This window comes from Peromyscus californicus, unplaced genomic scaffold, assembly GCF_007827085.1.
Source record: "Peromyscus californicus insignis strain IS unplaced genomic scaffold, ASM782708v3 Scaffold_10__1_contigs__length_136768540, whole genome shotgun sequence".
NCBI lineage: Eukaryota > Metazoa > Chordata > Mammalia > Rodentia > Cricetidae > Peromyscus > Peromyscus californicus.
In genome coordinates, this window is record NW_026294391.1 from 99119060 (window position 1) to 99136918 (window position 17859).

The window sequence follows — 17859 nt, forward strand, 5'->3', positions numbered from 1 at the left end:
CTCTGCCACCCAAGTGCTGGGATTAAAGGTGTGTGCCACCGCCACCTCATAACCAAAAATATAACCTCATTTTTTAAGGTGGAAAATTCAAGGCACAGAAAGATTTCATACTTATGTGGGGCCAACTGAGAGGACAATCATCCTTCCTAGAAGGTAGCACAGAAAAGGCTAAAATCCAGGCTGTTACTAAACTATGCCACCTCCTTTCTGGAATGTTGGCCTGACACATGAGGAAAGGTTCAACACCCACCTGGCCCATAAAAGCCTTTCCACTTAGTATCTAGCCTACTCCACGCTATAAAATCAATCATTGCAAGTGTCTGACTGGTATCTCTCATCCATCTTTGCAGCCCTGTGGCTGCTTCTAGCACTACGTTAGTCCTTCTAGCTTGGCTAGGGAAGAGAGTGTATTTTTCCTACATCATAAATCATACAGCAGTCAGTGCACTGACCAATCAACCTTTCAGTCATACAATCAGCCTTGACTTCTCTCTTGTCGTGGCCTTTGCACAACAGAGAGCAACTGGGACATGGGAAGCCCTACTGAGAAAGAGCTTCAACAGGAGTTTTATAGGCTCCTCACCTAATTGAGAAAGGTTGGATTGCAGAGTCTTTGGTTTGAAATGCATCCCCTTTATGAGTTGAAAAGAAGTTTCCCAAAATGAGGCAGTAAATATAAATGTTGATTGAGTTTTATCACCCTCAGTAATTAGAAAATAAAAATGAATCTGATAATATATTTTTAAATGGTACTACCACCCTTCATGCACAATAATTTTTTTTTATTTTTTTCCTCTCATATGTGCACTCATATATGAGAGGAAACTCATAACCAACTTTAAAGCAAGTACATTGTTAAAGATAATATTACAATATCTCTTGTCAATGGGAATATGAAATATATGCATCAGGACAAATTCAGTACCAGTGTTGGAAATGGAAGGACAGTGAAGACAAGTCTAGACAGTAGTCTGAGGATCAGAACATCATGCTCAGGTATAAATTCTCGACAGTTGCCAAAATCAACAAAAGGAAATCAAGGTTCTAGAATCGAGAAGGTAAAAGTAATGGACCTACTGGAATCCAGGAAATCAGGCAGGCAAAAGTTAATAGCACACACTAGACTATCCACATGAGCCTGATATTGAAATACAGTTTCATTACCACAGAGGTTCTTTATAGACACACACACACACACACACACACACACACACACACACACACACACAGAGACAGAGAGACAGAGACAGAGACAGAGACAGAAAGACAGAGACAGAGAGGGAGAGACAGACAGAGAGAGACAGAGACTAGGCAGGAAATGGTCTAGTATACGAGTGTAATTGGACTTGAAAGGGTCAGGAAAGTGGCAGCAGCTGGCAATGGAAAGAGAGAAGAAATCAATAGCAATAGCTAGGCCCTAAGAAATGTCAAAACGCTCTTTATTAAGGCAGTGTTGTTCTCAAGTATGAATATGCATGGACTGAGCTGGTGGGCAGCAGATAATCTGAATGGCTCTTTCAACAGGGACCTAATGTCATTCTGGAGTCACAGAGCCAAGGATGGCACACAGGAATGCTGCTGTCAACAGCACCTGCTCTGAGCTCTTCTCTCTTGTCACCACATACATCAGATGGTAGACTTCAAAAGGCCAGACTGCATTAAGTGCGTCTTATACAGTGTGGAATGCTTTCTTTCTAAAGTCCTCAATTGAACTAAAACTGTTACTTTTGTGCCATTTCAAAGAAATCTTGTATTAGTTAAAAGGATAAGTAATGCCACACTTGGCATTACAGTGGTGACCTTGGAGAATTTTGTTCTGATGTCTGACTGACCCAGGGGGGTGCAATTTAATATCCTGTCTTTGATATAGGTTCCATTTTGAAAGGACAACTCTTATTTATACAGTGGGCCTGCTACATTATATTTTTGTCATATTCCCTGTAAGCAACAGCTGAGGATCGACTGCCTAATAGGTAGTCATGCAGCTTTCCTTTAAAGCATCGGCAAGATTCTAGAACTGAATAGAAGTGATGGGTGGATAACACTGTGACTGCAGTAAATGCAACTGAAGTGCACTGCACACTTTTGAAAAGGTTGTTTCCATTGTGTAAACTGTACCTCAACCAGCAGCACATGACTCTCAGCAAATCAACCTATAGTTGGTGTTTACTTTGTTCTGGGCATTCTGATAGATTCTAGGCATATAAATTATTATACTTACTGTTTGTATAAATCTGCATGGGACTAGAAAGAATACTAAGCATGGCCCATTTACTAATTTCTTCATCACAGCATTCCCATTTCACACATTAAGTGACTTAGGAAAGGGGATATCAAGCAAATTACCTAAAATCCCGTAATGTTGATTGCTCCAATATTTAATTCCAGTCAATTTGGTTCTAGGGACTCTGCCCTTAAGAATGTTGTTAGATAGCTAGGCGGTGGTAGTACACACTTTTAATCCCAACACTCAGGAGCCAGAGACGGGAGGATCTCTGTGAGTTTGAGGCCAGCCTGGTCTACAAAGCAAGTTCCAGGACAGCTGGGGCTACACAGAGAAACCGTGTCTCGAAAAACCAAAAATTAAAAAAAAAAAAGGATGTTGTTAGTTGTACTGCTTCAGGTGCAGACACTGGTCATAAGAATTCAGCAGTGATTGCCAAGAAATCCTCCAAGAGACACAATTAAGAGAAGGCAAAGAGAAAAAGCCAAAGAGACCTTGCATCTGAGATGAGCCATACTTGACAAATAAGAATTAAATATAGAAAGAAAAAGAGAGTGTTTAGAAAGAGAGGAGACAGTGAACAGGACACGGTAGGTTAAAAACCGTCTGGTTTTAGTGTACAAAGAGTAGGCCGAAGGATGACAGGCAGGGGAATTGGAGTGAGAGAAGAGCCAGCTCTCAGAAGTTTGCTATTTTATTTTGTGGATATGAGAGGACTAGCACTATGTTTTAAGTGGGGATTATACAATCAGAATTTAGCTTTAGAAATAACATTCTAGTGGCTTCTTATATGTTGAAATTTACAGAAACATGGCTGCAAGTAGGAAGGGAGATTCATGGGAAAGCTGTTTTACTAATCCAGTAAGAAAGTTTAATGACACAATAAACTAAGGAGATGAAAATTAGCATTTAAAGAAACAGATGGAATAAATAGATATTTAGGAGTTCAGACCAGTAAGACTCCTATTTTGGTTGATGGCTCAGAAATGTAGAAGTAGGAAAAGCAAATAGAGTCCCTTGCTATGTGTCACCTTTCTATTGTTCTTTATGAAATGTTAAACCTGAGGGCTAGAGATGACGGCTCAGCAGTTAAAAGCACTTGCTGCTCTTCCAGTGGACTAGGATTGAGTTCCCAGCACACACGGTAATGCACAACTATCTAACTCAGGTTCCATGGGATTAGATGTGCACTTCTAGCCTCCAAAGGCACCAAGTATATATGGGGCTCACTTTACACACGTGCAGGAAAAACACCCGTAACGTAAGATGGGGGCCTAGTACTGAGAGGGAGAAGTGGACACATGCCACCCAACTCTAACCTAACCTTGTCACCAATTGATAACCACTCTCAAAGGAGTCTCACTGGGTATACAAACCACACTTAAGGCCAGGCCAACACAGAACAAATTATATAGTATTTTGGGGAGGTTTGTTTGTTGTTTTTTGACCTTACAGGTCTTTTCCTTATATGTCATGTTTTCTGGTTCTGTTTTTATGTGTTTTCTCTGTGTGCAAATGTGTGTATTTCTGTCCCTAGTGCATGAGCCAGCTTTTTGGAACCTAGGGCCTATGCTGAGAAACTTTGCGCAGCCTTGGTATAGGGAGGAGGGGCTTGGACCTGCCTCAACTGAATGTACCAGGCTCTGCTGACTCCCCAGGGGAGACCTTGCCTTGGAGGAGGTGGGAATGGGGGCTGGGTTGAGGAGGAAGGCTGGGCGGTGGGAGGAGGGAGGACAGGGGAATCCATCTTACATAGAATAGAAAATCTCTTAATAAAAAATAAGGAAAAAAATCGAAAAAAAAGTGTGTATTTCGGTGTCTGTCTGTATGTGTTTCATGTGATTTTTCTTTGGCTCTTTTCTGTGTGTTTTGTCCTATTCCGCTTTGTTTGTTTTTGTCCTATTTTATTTTAATAATATTATTACTTTTGATGCCTGTTTGCATTCTTATGAGAGAGAGAAAGGAGTAGGGATGTGGGGAGGAACTGGGAGAAGCTGAGAGAGGGAAAACCATAATCAGAATATATTGTATGAAAAAAATCTATTTTCAATGAAAAAAAAGAAATGGTAAATATGTTCAAAGGGCTGAAAAGATCTTAATATTTTTACATACTCAGTACATGCTAGAATGATCATTTTGCTTTACTATATGTTCAAATATAAATAATACATTATATTATATTTTTTTATAAAACTGAACTCTATTCATTTTCAGAAACTATCCATTGAAAGCACTACTCAGGAATACAAAGTTCCTTTAGGGGAAAAACATTTAGATTCAGTGCTTAAGTAGAATACACGCATTACCAGAGAGCTGCAAAAAGAATGAGTGTTTTGTAATGGATGTAGGAAATTATCAGTACAGCATGGGGTTGTGTGGATTGCTTTGTCATCTTAACAGCAGGTAGTCTCGAGATAGCAGGGATTAAAACAAATGAGTCAGACATCACTGAGAAATTATTATGGAAGAATAGACCGACTCAGGTGGGAAAAAACATTGTGCTGAACTGCTCATCACGATCTAAAAACATTTCACATCTCGGATCTCTTGAACTTAACAAACATCTACCTTTCACAGTCTGTAACCCTTTGTTCCCCTAGAAAATGTTCAACTACTTAGAGATTGCAATAAACACTGACTTCAATGTCCTACCACTGCCAGCTCAACAGTGTCACCAAGGACTTGCCACATTCTCAAATGAAGCAACCAGAAAATGATATGAGATGAAATATGGCTAAGGGGCATAATTGTTCCGGTGACAATGAGATTAGTGAAATAAGTAATGGGAAAGTCTTTGTGTGATCTGGAGGGGTTACTGTGAGTTTCTCAGCACAGATGCAATTTAAACCACAGCACACTGGGAAAGTAAGAGAAGTACAGAATGGTCAGAGATACAAGGCTGGAGATGGATCATTCTTAGTGCTCCTATAGAGGACCTGAGTTCAGTTGCCAGCACACACATGGCAGCTCATAACCATCTATAACTCAAGTTCCAGGGCATAAGATGCCTATTCTGAACTTTGTGGGCTCCTGCATGCACAAGGTGCACATGCATACACTTAGGTTCACACACATATACATAAAATCATTTTTTTATAAAAAGGCCAGAGATAGCAAGAATTTCAGAGACAGAAGTGCATCGTGCCACCTTGGAAAAGTACTGGCAAGAGGAAAGGATGCAAAAGCAACTTTGAATGAGTAAGGTAGGGGCCATTGCAAATGGCTGTGAACATGAGGTATACATATTACGGTTTGAATGTGAAATTTTCTCCATAGGCTCTTATGTTTGAACACTTGGTCCTCAGTGACTGATTTGGAAAGTTGTGGAACCTTTAGGAGTTAGTGGGTCACTAAGGATGGGCCTTGAGGGTTCTTTGTTTTTGTCTTGTTGTTGCTTGTTTATATATTTGCGTTTTTGTTTAAGAAAAGGTCAAGTATATCCCAGTGATGACAACAAAAGATAAACTATTCCTTGGGACTCAGTCCTGTTATACAGGAGCTCTGACCTCTTTCTTTCTCTTAAGCTCCCACCTATAATCCTATAATGAAACTCCATGAGAAAAGCCTTTTGTTTTCTATGAAATTTGTTCAAGTTCCCAAGACAAAGACCCAGAAAGCTGCTATCTCAATGGAATTTTTGTTACCATGGGCCTCTACCTAGAACCTTAATTCCTGAGTTAATGCCACCTGAGGCTAGAAAGGCTCTGCCATACTTAAAGACACCTGTAGGGATCAAGAGAAGTCCTGACTGAATGTATGTTGTTGACATAGGCATGGCCATGTCAAGCACCCCAATCCCACATTCCCATGGGTGTGGCAAAGCCTTCTCCTGGTAAAGCTCAAAGTCTTCTCTGGTCAATGTGTGGATGTTGATAGTGTGAGAAGAAAATGTCTGCTGTAGCTTTCTCCCCCAACCAGATATGTATAGCTCCCCTACATAGACTGCTCCTACAGAGATTAGACAAACCTGTCTCCATATTTATCTGTAATAACCCCATATTTCTGTTCAACTATATAATAAACATATTGACCTTCCGAGGTGCTGTGGCTTCTGTTGCTACATGGCCGTGCATGCACTGTCCAGAAGCCAGGCAGGAGGCTTGGTCATCCTGGGGCCTTACCTCCTACATAATCTGTGCTCTGTGTGGTCGCATGGACTCCTCCCCCATTCTTCTTTCTCTCCCTCCCTGCACAATCTCCATAGGCCTAAGCACATTCCCCTCTGTTCCTTCTCTTAATAAACTCTTACAGTGGGGTTTGTTGTACCTTGTGGCTTTTCTCCCTCAGTAAACAATGCCACTTAATGAATAACATTGCGCCACATAAAACTAACAGCTTCTCTACCCAGGAGCCCAGACACCCAATCCCAGCTTTTATGTACATGTTTCTGTGTGTCTGTCCTTTCTTCATTTCCTACCATCCCAGTTTGCTAAATTCCTGCAGTTATGCAGAATGTAACAGATATCAATTTTTCAAAATCACTACACTGTCCTCAAACTCATTATGTAGCTGAGGGTGATCTAGAAATTCTAACCCTATTCACAATACTTCCAAAGTGGAATTCTAGGGTTATAGGAATGTATTGCCATGCCAAGAATTGAACCAAAGGCTTCATGAATGCTAGACAAGAATTCTACTAACTAAGGTACATCCTCAGCTCTATAAGGTTGATATTTTAAACTTTTGTATTACAGGAATTAAACCCATGGCCTTTTACATGCTAGGTAAGCATTATACCACTGAACTATATACCCATCTCTGTCTTGAGATTTTCTAGTCCATCTATATTTCCTGTTTTCTCTCTGCTTATTGACTGCTCTATTCTCTCTCTCTTTCTCTCTCTCTCTCTCTCTCTCTCTCTCTCTCTCTCTCTCTCTCTCTCTCTCTCTCTCTCTGTGTGTCTTTTAACCCAATTTTGTGTCTACCTTACATTCTAACTTTTCTGCCTTCCCTGCAATGTTGGACTATATCCTTTCCTTCATTTATTTTTTTTTTTGTTTTTTTGTTTTTGTTTTGTTTTGTTTTTTTTCAAGACAGGGTTTCCCTGTGTAGTTTTGCGCCTTTCCTGGAACTCACTTGGTAGCCCAGGCTGGCCTCAAACTCACAGAGATCCGCCTGGCTCTGCCTGGTTTCTCTTCAGATCATATAAATCTTTCGCCTTTCCTTCATTTTAAACATCATTTTTATTCTCTTTTTTATGTGTATGAGCACTTTACCTGTATATATGTCCACGTGCCATGAGCATTCCTTATGCCCACAAAAGGCCAGAAGAGGGTATTTGATCCTATGGGGTTACTTATGATTATGAGGGTGCTGGAAATTAAACCTGGGTAGTCTGGAAGAACAGCTACTACACTTAGCAACTGAGCCATCTCTCCAGCCCTCTGCATCCCTTCTTAAACCCTGAGGCATAACAAACATTTCCACCCTTAGGTCAGGCATTTTGTCACAGGAATGAAAAGAGTAACTAATACAACATTTCCCTAGTACTCTAGGTACACCAATCAATAAGAGCTTGCTATTAGCTTGCCTGATAAAAATACATGGCCCCAGAAGAGGAATATTCCATGTTGGGGTTAATATGATAAAAAGTAAATATGAACTCACTCTGTGGTATTTACAGATAGTGCTAAGGCTTCCCAGGGCAAGATGAGCTACTTAATGTGCAAAATCACAGGCTTCACTGAGATTGTGACATGTTCATTGCATCTAGAATGGAACAGACCAACCACTCTGGACCAGAAAACCCATGCCACTGGGAAATTCTCTAGAGATGAGTGGGGAATCTTTGAGTGAATTAGAGCTTAGGGGAAAGATGGCATTCTTAAAGGAGAATTCTATTCATATCCCTTCTACCCATATCCTCTGATTTGAAAGTTAAACTAATTTGGGGTGCTAGTGTATTTGGAGGAATTTTAGGGAGTGGGGATGTTTCTTTGATTCACTTTATTACAGATTATAGCACCAAAATTTTATAAGAGTGTCCACTGCACTTCATCTCCTGGAAAATATGCAGGGTCTTCCCCTCCCCCTCTCCCAAGTGGTTTTGGTACTAGTTGTTTGCAATATCCACAAGATGCAGCTATAATCAGGGAAATTGCTGGAACCCTTTGCTTTGCTGATTCAGCAGAGTGCTTCAGATCTATAAAAATATAATGATCTCCTGTAAATAGCCAAGGCTGGCAGCTCCAAAAGAAATAAAAATAAAGGTATAATCATTCATCATTTTCATGTGCGTTACTTGGAGGGGGATGGAAATGAACTGATAAATTACCACAGGCAAAATGCTATGCTAAATAAGTAGATACCTGCTATGTTTGAAAGAAATATTTGAACTACCAAGAAAAGTGACAATTCATTATATTTTTGAAGACAATACAATCACTTGATCAGGATACAAATCTCCTTGGAGTATACAGCTTAGTCCATGAAACTAAAAGAATTTGGCTACTTTAGCAGCTTAAACAGCCTTATGAGAAACATATCAAAGTCTTCCTGTTTCAAAACGTTGACAACTCCTCATGGAAGATTTTTTTAATGTCCTCAGAATTACTAAATTTATACTCTCCATTCAATAAAAAAGAGGATCAGTTTAAATATGTGAGCTCACATTTCACAAATGCTAATGACAAAATTTGCAGCATTTACTCACAGTGACAACCGTTTCTAATCACCTTTCCTATTAAAAATGTGAATGGAGAAGAATTCAATTGCCAAGTCTGATGAATGTGAATGCCTGGACAGAAGATTCAATTCCAAGTTCACATGTAAGTAAAGAAATCTCATCTTGCCCAGAATTTTCATGAGAGTGGGCAAGAGTGGGAGAGATTGATTTTGTTGTCTACTCTGACTCAAGCTACACAGGCAGAGATCCATGAAACTATCACTCAGTCACCAGCAACTGTGATTTTTAAAACATAGGAAATTGCACTTATATACAGCATCTAGGGTGTGCCAGATGTGGAATCCAAACTGCCACTTGCTAAAATCATTAAATTTAATGACAATATTAATCTTTTGATTATAAATTAGAGAACAATAATGCCTTAGTGTACACATAAATTACTCACTAAATTTGAAAGTATACTAGAATTTTTGACAATAACATTAAGAAAATATCACCTGGCCAAATATCAGACTGCTGTAGATAATAATGTTCATTTGGATCACAATGTGCTGTATGCAAAAAGAATTTAAATACACACAATACAGAACAACATCTGATTTTTGATTTTTGAGCCAGTTAAATGAGCCACATCTCCATGTTTCAGACAAATGATGCTAATATGATGAAATTTTAAAGAAGACAGGCTGTTATTATTCCAGTTGAATAATTCTGATCCTATTAGCCTCAAATCCCATAAGGTATCCAGTGGGACATGGCTTTTGCTCTAGCCTAGTGATTACAGAGAGACTTGTCTTGCTATGTGTCCCTCCTGGGGGAACAGTGTGCCGAAGCTGTAAATGGCTGAGCAAGTCTAGGCATGGGATTCAGGGATTCCATAAAATCCTTGAGGAAAGTATCCCATGAATTTAGGAAGAGAGGAAAATTAGAGAAACATTCAGGGGGGAAATGAATATAAACACTGTATGTTTGTACTGGCTCCTAATCACTCCAAATGGATTTTATTTTCAGGCTTGGTTATTTCTTTGATAAGAAAGAATAAGAAAACCTGATTCCTGTCTTATGATTTTTAAGCCTATCTCTTGCTCTGAGATGTCTTGAGTCTCTTTCAGAGAAGTTTAGTTTCCCTTTACTTTTCTTACTACCTCTTCCTCATAATTTTCAGGTAAGAAACTATTCGTGTAAAAACTATCAGGGACTCAGCTCTCTCTCCCCCCACAACAATGCCACCCATTAAAAAAAACTCCCCAGATAGTCCATCTGGCTGTATCACAGATAAAGCTACACAACTGGGGCATTTTTGGTAGACTAACTATTGAGGACAAATGTATTCTGGGTAACACTATCCCTTCCCTTCCATAGCATTAAATTTATTCTGTTGGTCTCTCTGATGGCTTTATCTTCCATGGGATATTCACTCAGACACTGAACTTGGTCCTTTGCTATCATGATGCTTGAGTACTTACTATAGTGTTCTCTCCCAAACTGTGCATTCTTTATGGGATAATTTTTCAATTACGTCTACAAAATCAGGTAAATACATAGCCACGTGCAAAAGAATAAAAATGGAAATCAGATCTTTTTGTAATGAGCAGGGGAAAAATTAAGATAGTCTAGGCAAGTACTTTACCACTGGGATGAAAATGTTTTAGAATTAGACAATGACAATGGTTGTGTAACTCTGTGATTGCAATAGAAACCATTTGATTTTGTACTTTAAATGGATGAATTATATGATGCTTGATATAATATACATCCATGTATATATACATGTATAGTATATTGTGTGCGTGTGTGTATAATACACGTATATATTTAGACCTTATGTAGCATTTGCCTCACTGATTGAATTTACTTTTCTCAAACTGTGTTTTATGACAGGAAAATATAATAGTCATTTGTCTATAATCCCACTGTTGAATAGATCATCAAGCACACTCTCATCTAAACCATGGCCTGCAGATCTGGTCTCTGTCACTCTCTTGTTATCTTTTCTATTCAGCTCTTTATGAAAGAGAAATTATTATTTACTCATGCTGTTTCTTTTCTTGAACCCCAGATAGGCATACCTTGTAGAAATAGAGAAAAAACATCTAAGCTTAAATGAAGGAAGATTGTTTCCTTTTTGCTTATCTAGATACACTCTCCACCCCTTTCTTACTTCAGTCTGTTAAGGACAGGTATGTATGTCTTGTCTGTATGTCAAGTGTGTTGCTGATTGATCAATAAATAAATCACTGATTGGCCAGTGGCCAGGCAGGAAGTATAGGCGGGACAAGGAGGAGAATAAAGCTGGGAAGTAGAAGGCTGAGTCAGAGAGACACTGCCAGCTGCTGCCATGACAAACAGCATGTGAAGATGCCGGTAAGCCACGAGCCACGTGGCAAGGTATAGATTTGTAGAAATGGATTAATTTAAGCTGTAAGAACAGTTAGCAAGAAGCTTGCCACGGCCATACAGTTTGTAACCAATATAAGTCTCTGTGTTTATTTGGTTGGGTCTGAGCGGCTGTGGGACTGGCAGGTGAGAGAGATTTGCCCTGACTGTGGGCCAGGCAGGAAAACTCTAGCTACACAGGTAGTTTACTTTTTGCAGATTATGTCAAATGAACACCCTCAACCTTGAGTTTCCTATAGCCTATGGTCATTGGGAGTCCCTAGGAGGAGGGTTAGTTCTCTCTCTCTCTTTCTCTCAGTTTTTTTTTTTTTTTGAGATAGGATCTTGCTATATCACACTGGCTGTCCTAGAACTCATTCTGTAGACCAGGCTGACTTCAAATTCACAGATTTCTGCTTGCCTCTGCCTCCTGAGTGCTGAGATTAAAGGTGTGTGTCACCATGACAGGCTCTGGCTCTCTTCTTTTTTAAAACTTTTTTAAAATGTATTCTTTGTGTCTTTCGCAACATGCATCCTGATCCCACCTATCTCCCTTCATGCCCCAAAATAAAACAAAATAAAATTTAAGATAAAAAAGGGGGGAAAGGAAGAAAGGGAAAATCTCATCATGGAAGCTGCAGTGTGACACAGTGAGTCATGCGGTAAACCCCATTATCCATATATCTTTACATGCAGGCATTCATCACAAAGTGTCATTGGCTTGGTTCGAGGCACTTGGTCTCAGTTATACATTGACCCTGGGCCCTCACTGGGACTTTTCCTGGACACCTCATTGCTATGCTGGGTCATGGAGAGCCTACAGTCCTGGGTCAGCAGGAACAACCCTGCCCCATGCTCCAGCAGATCACAGATGAGGTGGATATTGGGGTGGACCAACACAAACCCTGGTTCTGGGCCTGGGCAGCTGTAGGGTTGGTCTCCCTGCAAGCTCCACCCCCCCACCCCCCCCCCCACCCCTGTCTTCACCACCAGAGTGAGCTCTCCAGCATTGCTCTGGCTAGATCATCCCTTGTAGCACTGAGCTGGGGGTGGGGCCAGTTCCCTGGTTTTCATGTCCTCAGGGTTAGTTCTCTCACACCTACACCTTCAGGGCCAGCTCTGTTGTGTTGTCCAGGTGTGGTGTAGGGGCCACTCTCCCTAGTGCTGCAGCTGATGAGGGGCAGAGACAGCTGTCCCACTCTTAGGACCTCAGTGCCAGCTCTCACACCTGCCTCAGGTGTTGATGAGTGGGGGGAGGGGTGGGGGGAGGGCATCTCTCCCCCAACCATGCTGACACAAGACAGATGAGTAGTGGGGACAGTTCACACACTCACAACCTCAGGGCTGGCTCACCTACACCTCTACCAACAGGATTGGCTCTAATGTGTTACCCAGGAAAAAGTGCAGGGCCTGCTCTCCCAAATGTTGCAGCTGGTACAGGGCACTTTTATGACCTCAAGGCTGAAGCATAAATCTAATTAATCTTACCAATAAAAACCAAGAGTCAGATATTGGGTAGTAACCTGAAAGATCAGAGAAGCAGAGAAGCAGCCACCAGTGACTTCTTACCTCTCTAGATCCTCTGACCAAAAAGGGGCCAAGATCCTGTCTTCACCCAGCCTTATCACTTCCTGTCTCTACCTCCTGAATGCTGGGATTAAAGGTGTGAGCCACCACCACCTAGCTTCTATAGCTAACTAGTGGCTAGCTCCACTCTCTGATATCCAGGCAAGCTTTGTCAGAACACAAACAAAATATCACACAACACAGGGCCATCTAGCTCTCCTCTTAAATGGTATCCAGGTAGCAGTGGCAGGCACAACTCTTGTCAACCTGAAGCTCTTGTAGAATTTCAGCTGTAATTATGAGAACCTTTTCTGGCCTTTAAGGGCTAGCAGTTCCTTGGGGGATGCTTCACTGCCCTTTGTTTATTTCTCTTAGCTCTGTCCACACAGTCATTGTAATAAAACCTTTCAAACACCCCAGAGTGTACTACCTGCTCTCTGTTGGGACACTGAGTCCCACAAAAGCTTTTCTATCTGCAGAGTTAGAAGCAGCACTCAGATCATAGTGAGTTCAGTAAACAGATGTGGAAAAACTGGATGTTTCTTGCCCCCCCCAACAATCTCATCATACATGACCAGAACAGATATAAAACCTCTAAACTGCTTGGAACTGTACAACCATGTTATCTAGGGCAATTACCCAGGAGCTTCTTTGTCATTTGAAAGAAAGACCAAATAACGGCCCTTACAAAGGTTCTGGTTTGCTCTTACAGAACAGAAAGCCCACTTCAATCTGAAAATGACTGTGAAACTGAATATCCACTTCAACTGTAGCAAATCAATGACTGTTAGGTGACAATCACACCATTGCAAAAGTAAAAACTTTGCTGGTGCCCCCGCCTGATATATGAATTGACAATGCACTATGTATTTCACACATAAAAATACAAGTTCTGTTAAAAACAAAGTGGGGGGAGGGTGAGTTCTGGTGGCACCCATCCCTAAACCCTGGTCCTCCAAGCCAAGAAATTACTCCAGTATCTATTTTAGTTATAAATTGGCAGTGTGGATTTAAAACATTCTGCTTATTTTGTGATTTTATTAGAATACCATAGCAACACTACTGCAGACAGAGTAATATTCTGTTATTAGATTTACAACTGCCTTGTGTTTGTTTAGAAAATCTTCCACAGCAGTTATATGTAACCATTATTCTTTCTTGAAATATTTTTAAATTTTTAACTATAATTGTATGTGGGTATGTGCACATGAATGTAGTTACTCAAGGCATTTGATCCCCCTGGAGCTAGAATTATAGAGAGTTGAGACAACCTACATGAGTTCTGGGAACTGAACTCAGGTCCTCTGAAAGATCAGTAAGTGCTTTTAACTGCTGAGCCATCTTGCCATCTTCCCAGTGTCATAATCATTATTATTGTTGTTATTATCTTTATTTTTGACAGGATCTCACTCTGCAACCATGGATGACCTGCAACTCACTCTGTAGACCAAGCTGACCTCAAACTCATAGAGATCTGCTTGCCAGTGCCTTCCAAGTTCTGGGATTAAAGGCATGAGCTACCATGCCTGGACATAACCATTATTCTTAATGAAAATTCAATCCACTACTGTATAATTCCCCAGCATATTTTAAAATTACAGTCTGAATCTAGGTGTGTCAGTACCTGTAGTCAGGGTACATTCAGGAGGCCAAAATGCAGGTATGGTGGGAAAGGAGTGAAAATTAATTGTGCAGATCAATTTTTCCTGCATTCTAAGCTATATAAAAGACTAAGAATGTGGAGATAAATCTGGTATTTAGGCATTTTCCCATAAGAAAATGGAATGGGAGTTTTTCGGGGGGGGGGGGGGGGCCTGACCCTTCCATTCATCCAGTCCAACATGCCCTAACTTGCACCTGGGCTTTCAGCTGCCTTCCCCTACTTGGTCTCTTTCCTTGCTTATTTCATTTCTTATAGCCAAATTCACAAGTTTCCACTAAATTTGAAAAATGGTATTCCTGGGTAGACCTTTGGCATCTTCCAGAAACATTATTATAGCACATGGACTTTACCCTCTGTGCCTCCATGTTGCTTGCCTTCTGCCCTTCCTCCTTTGCAGGGATACAGTGTATTCATGGCTTAGGAATCTCTTGTTGCTCATACAGAAAATATATCCATGAAACCAAAAGATGACAGAGAGCACAAGTGTTACATCCTTAAGGAGGCTCCCTTCCATTTCACAAGCTGCCCATGACCAAAGAGTCCTATCTACCAAATGGGGACTGTGATGGGTAGAATTCCAGCTCCTGAGAGCTGTCTGCCAAAGGATATCGCCAGTGCACTGGGAATCACAGCAAGGAGAGCTGACGTCCCTTACTAGTTAACTGGTTGTATTTGAAGTAGAAAAGATGCACAAATGATGAATCACCTAACAATAATTTCAAAGAAAAATTGTAGGGGTGGTTGACGGTGCTTTACACTGAAGCACTGCCCCTACTGAAGCAGCTAACTGCTAGGTACCTGCCCCACCCCCAGGCGTGGCCTGAGACTGGGACCCCTTAGGACCTGAAAGGAGTATGTTCTCGCTCTCTCTTGGCTGCCTCGTGGTCTTGGATGCTGGTGCTGAGGATCAAGGAAGAGCTCTCCTGAGAACTGCATTGGACCACGCCCCACCGCTCCTGGATTCCGAAACCAACTCCTTTATGCTTGTGAGTTAACCCCGAATAAATTCCTTTGATTATCTAATGGACTCCATGGAATTTTCCCATTAAAAATCATATTTTTAAATGGCAGGTCTTGCTTCCTATTGTCCCAAATGATAATAATTCCACATATGTAGACAGTAGAATCTGGGAGTGGTGGTATGCACCTGCAATCTAGCACTCTGGAGGTTAAGGCAAGGATTTCCAGTTGGAGGCCAGCCTGGGCTACATAATAGGATCCTGTCTCAGGAACCAACACAATAGAAATGCTGCATTTAAAAAGAAAAGAGAAAGAATATGAACGATCAATTCAGTATTGATCCAAGGTGGAAAACAAATCATTGTTATAATTTTCCTTGACAAAACTACTGATGTTGAAGAACAAACATAAGTGCCTTTAGAAAATCTTTGTTTGCTATCAGTAATTATTTAATCCTGCTCAGAAACATAATCATGAAAGAAGAAATGTCATATAAAAGATCATAAGAGGGGCTGGAGAGATGGTTTGGTGGTTAAGAATGCCGGCTGCTCTTGCAGAGGACTCAGGTCAATTCCCAGCACCCATATGACAGGTTCACAACAGGTTCACACCCATATGACAGGTTCACAACAGGTTCACACCCATATGACAGGTTCACAACAGGTTCACACCCATATGACAGGTTCACAACAGGTTCACACCCATATGACAGGTTCACAACTAACTCCAGTTTTAGGGGATCTGGTTCTCTCTTCAGACCACCACAGGCTCCTATATGCATGTGGTACACAGACATATACTCAACACACATACACACACACACACACACACACACACACACACACACACACACACCACATTCTATAAATATATACTTTAAAATTTATTTGATGAGACAAAATATTTTAAAAATGACAATTTAGTACATGTATATAATGTATTCTGATTATTCTGTCCCCTAAACTCTTTTATCTTCCTCCCATCCCTGTAACCACCGCATATACCAGTCTCTTTCCCTGACTCCTGATTTACAGCTTTGTTTGGGACCCATTTAGTTTAACCAGGGCTGTCTATATGGCCATTGGATTAGAACTATCTATTGGAACTGGGTAGAGTTCCCATGGGTATACAACAGAAGGCAACAATTAACCTCACTCCCTGAATCCATCAGTAGCAAATAGCTCAGCAAGAAGGGGTAAGTATATTTTTGTGATATATTTTGTACAGTATATTACTGGTTTTCAACCAGAAAATTGATTATCTAACTTGCCACAAGAAGTCTATATTGAGTTTTCAAACAGTTAAAAGTTATTTAATTTGAAAGACTGTGTTTAGTCTGAACTCATGTCTTTCATATATTTTATAAAGTTTATCTTGCAAAATAATTTATAAAAATAACATAAATAATAATTAAGTAAATTAAATTCTGGCAACTCTCATTAACTACCCTCCCCCCATCACCCCCCCCCCCTTGTTTTGGTTTTTTGAGACAGGATTTTTCTGTGTAGCCCTGGCTATCCAGGAACTAGCTCTGTAGACCAGGCTGGCCTTGAACTCACAGAGATCCACATGCTTCTGCTTCCCAAGTACTGAGAGTAAAGTTGTGTACCACCACCACCCAGCCCATCTTCACTTTTTAAGAAGAGTATTTCTAATTTTTTTTCCGTGCCAGGAATTGAATCCAGGGCCTTGTCCATGTTAAGCAACTCTTCTACCATTGACCTAACATCTTTGACTCTTCTGCCCTTCATTATTAGATTAGAATATGTCAGATCTTTCAATTCTAAAGGTCCAAATCCACTACCATAAAAAAATTAACAGTTTCTACAACACTGGAATTATGAGGCAAGGTGCTTTTTGGGACAGGAATGGAAACTGGCAATGAGAAGTTGGCTGAGTCCTCTTCCCAGTAACATTTGGAAAATATTTTCTTTCAATCCCACAGTCATTATGGAAAACTTAAATCTGTATGTTAACTCATTGATTCTCACACTGGCTTTATCAAGAGGCTGGATATCCAAACAAATCCGTTCCTATCTTTTGTCATTTCAGAAAAGAAAGTTAGAGTAAGTGTCTGATGTTGAAACATGCTTTATAAATATTAAGCAAGAGATAAACAACCTTTTTTGAAGACAAGTATTTCAGATTTCATGTATTCATGTTTCTTTAGGCTCATGCGCTACTTTATTAGTGAAATGATGTAAGCCCCCACACAAAGCCACCATAAAATAGGCTTTTCTCTTTCACAGTCTTTATACTGCAAATGCCAAGGGGTGTATAACAGAAACCTTCCTATTGGTGAATGGCCTAACTCAATCAAAGGAGAGAGCACAAAGGCTCAGTACAGTTAACATGAAGTAGTTCAAACTAGGATAGAGTTTTCCTGAGCAAATAGACTGATGAAAACTTGATTGGCTTATATGGAGAATTTCCGTAATGAAATAA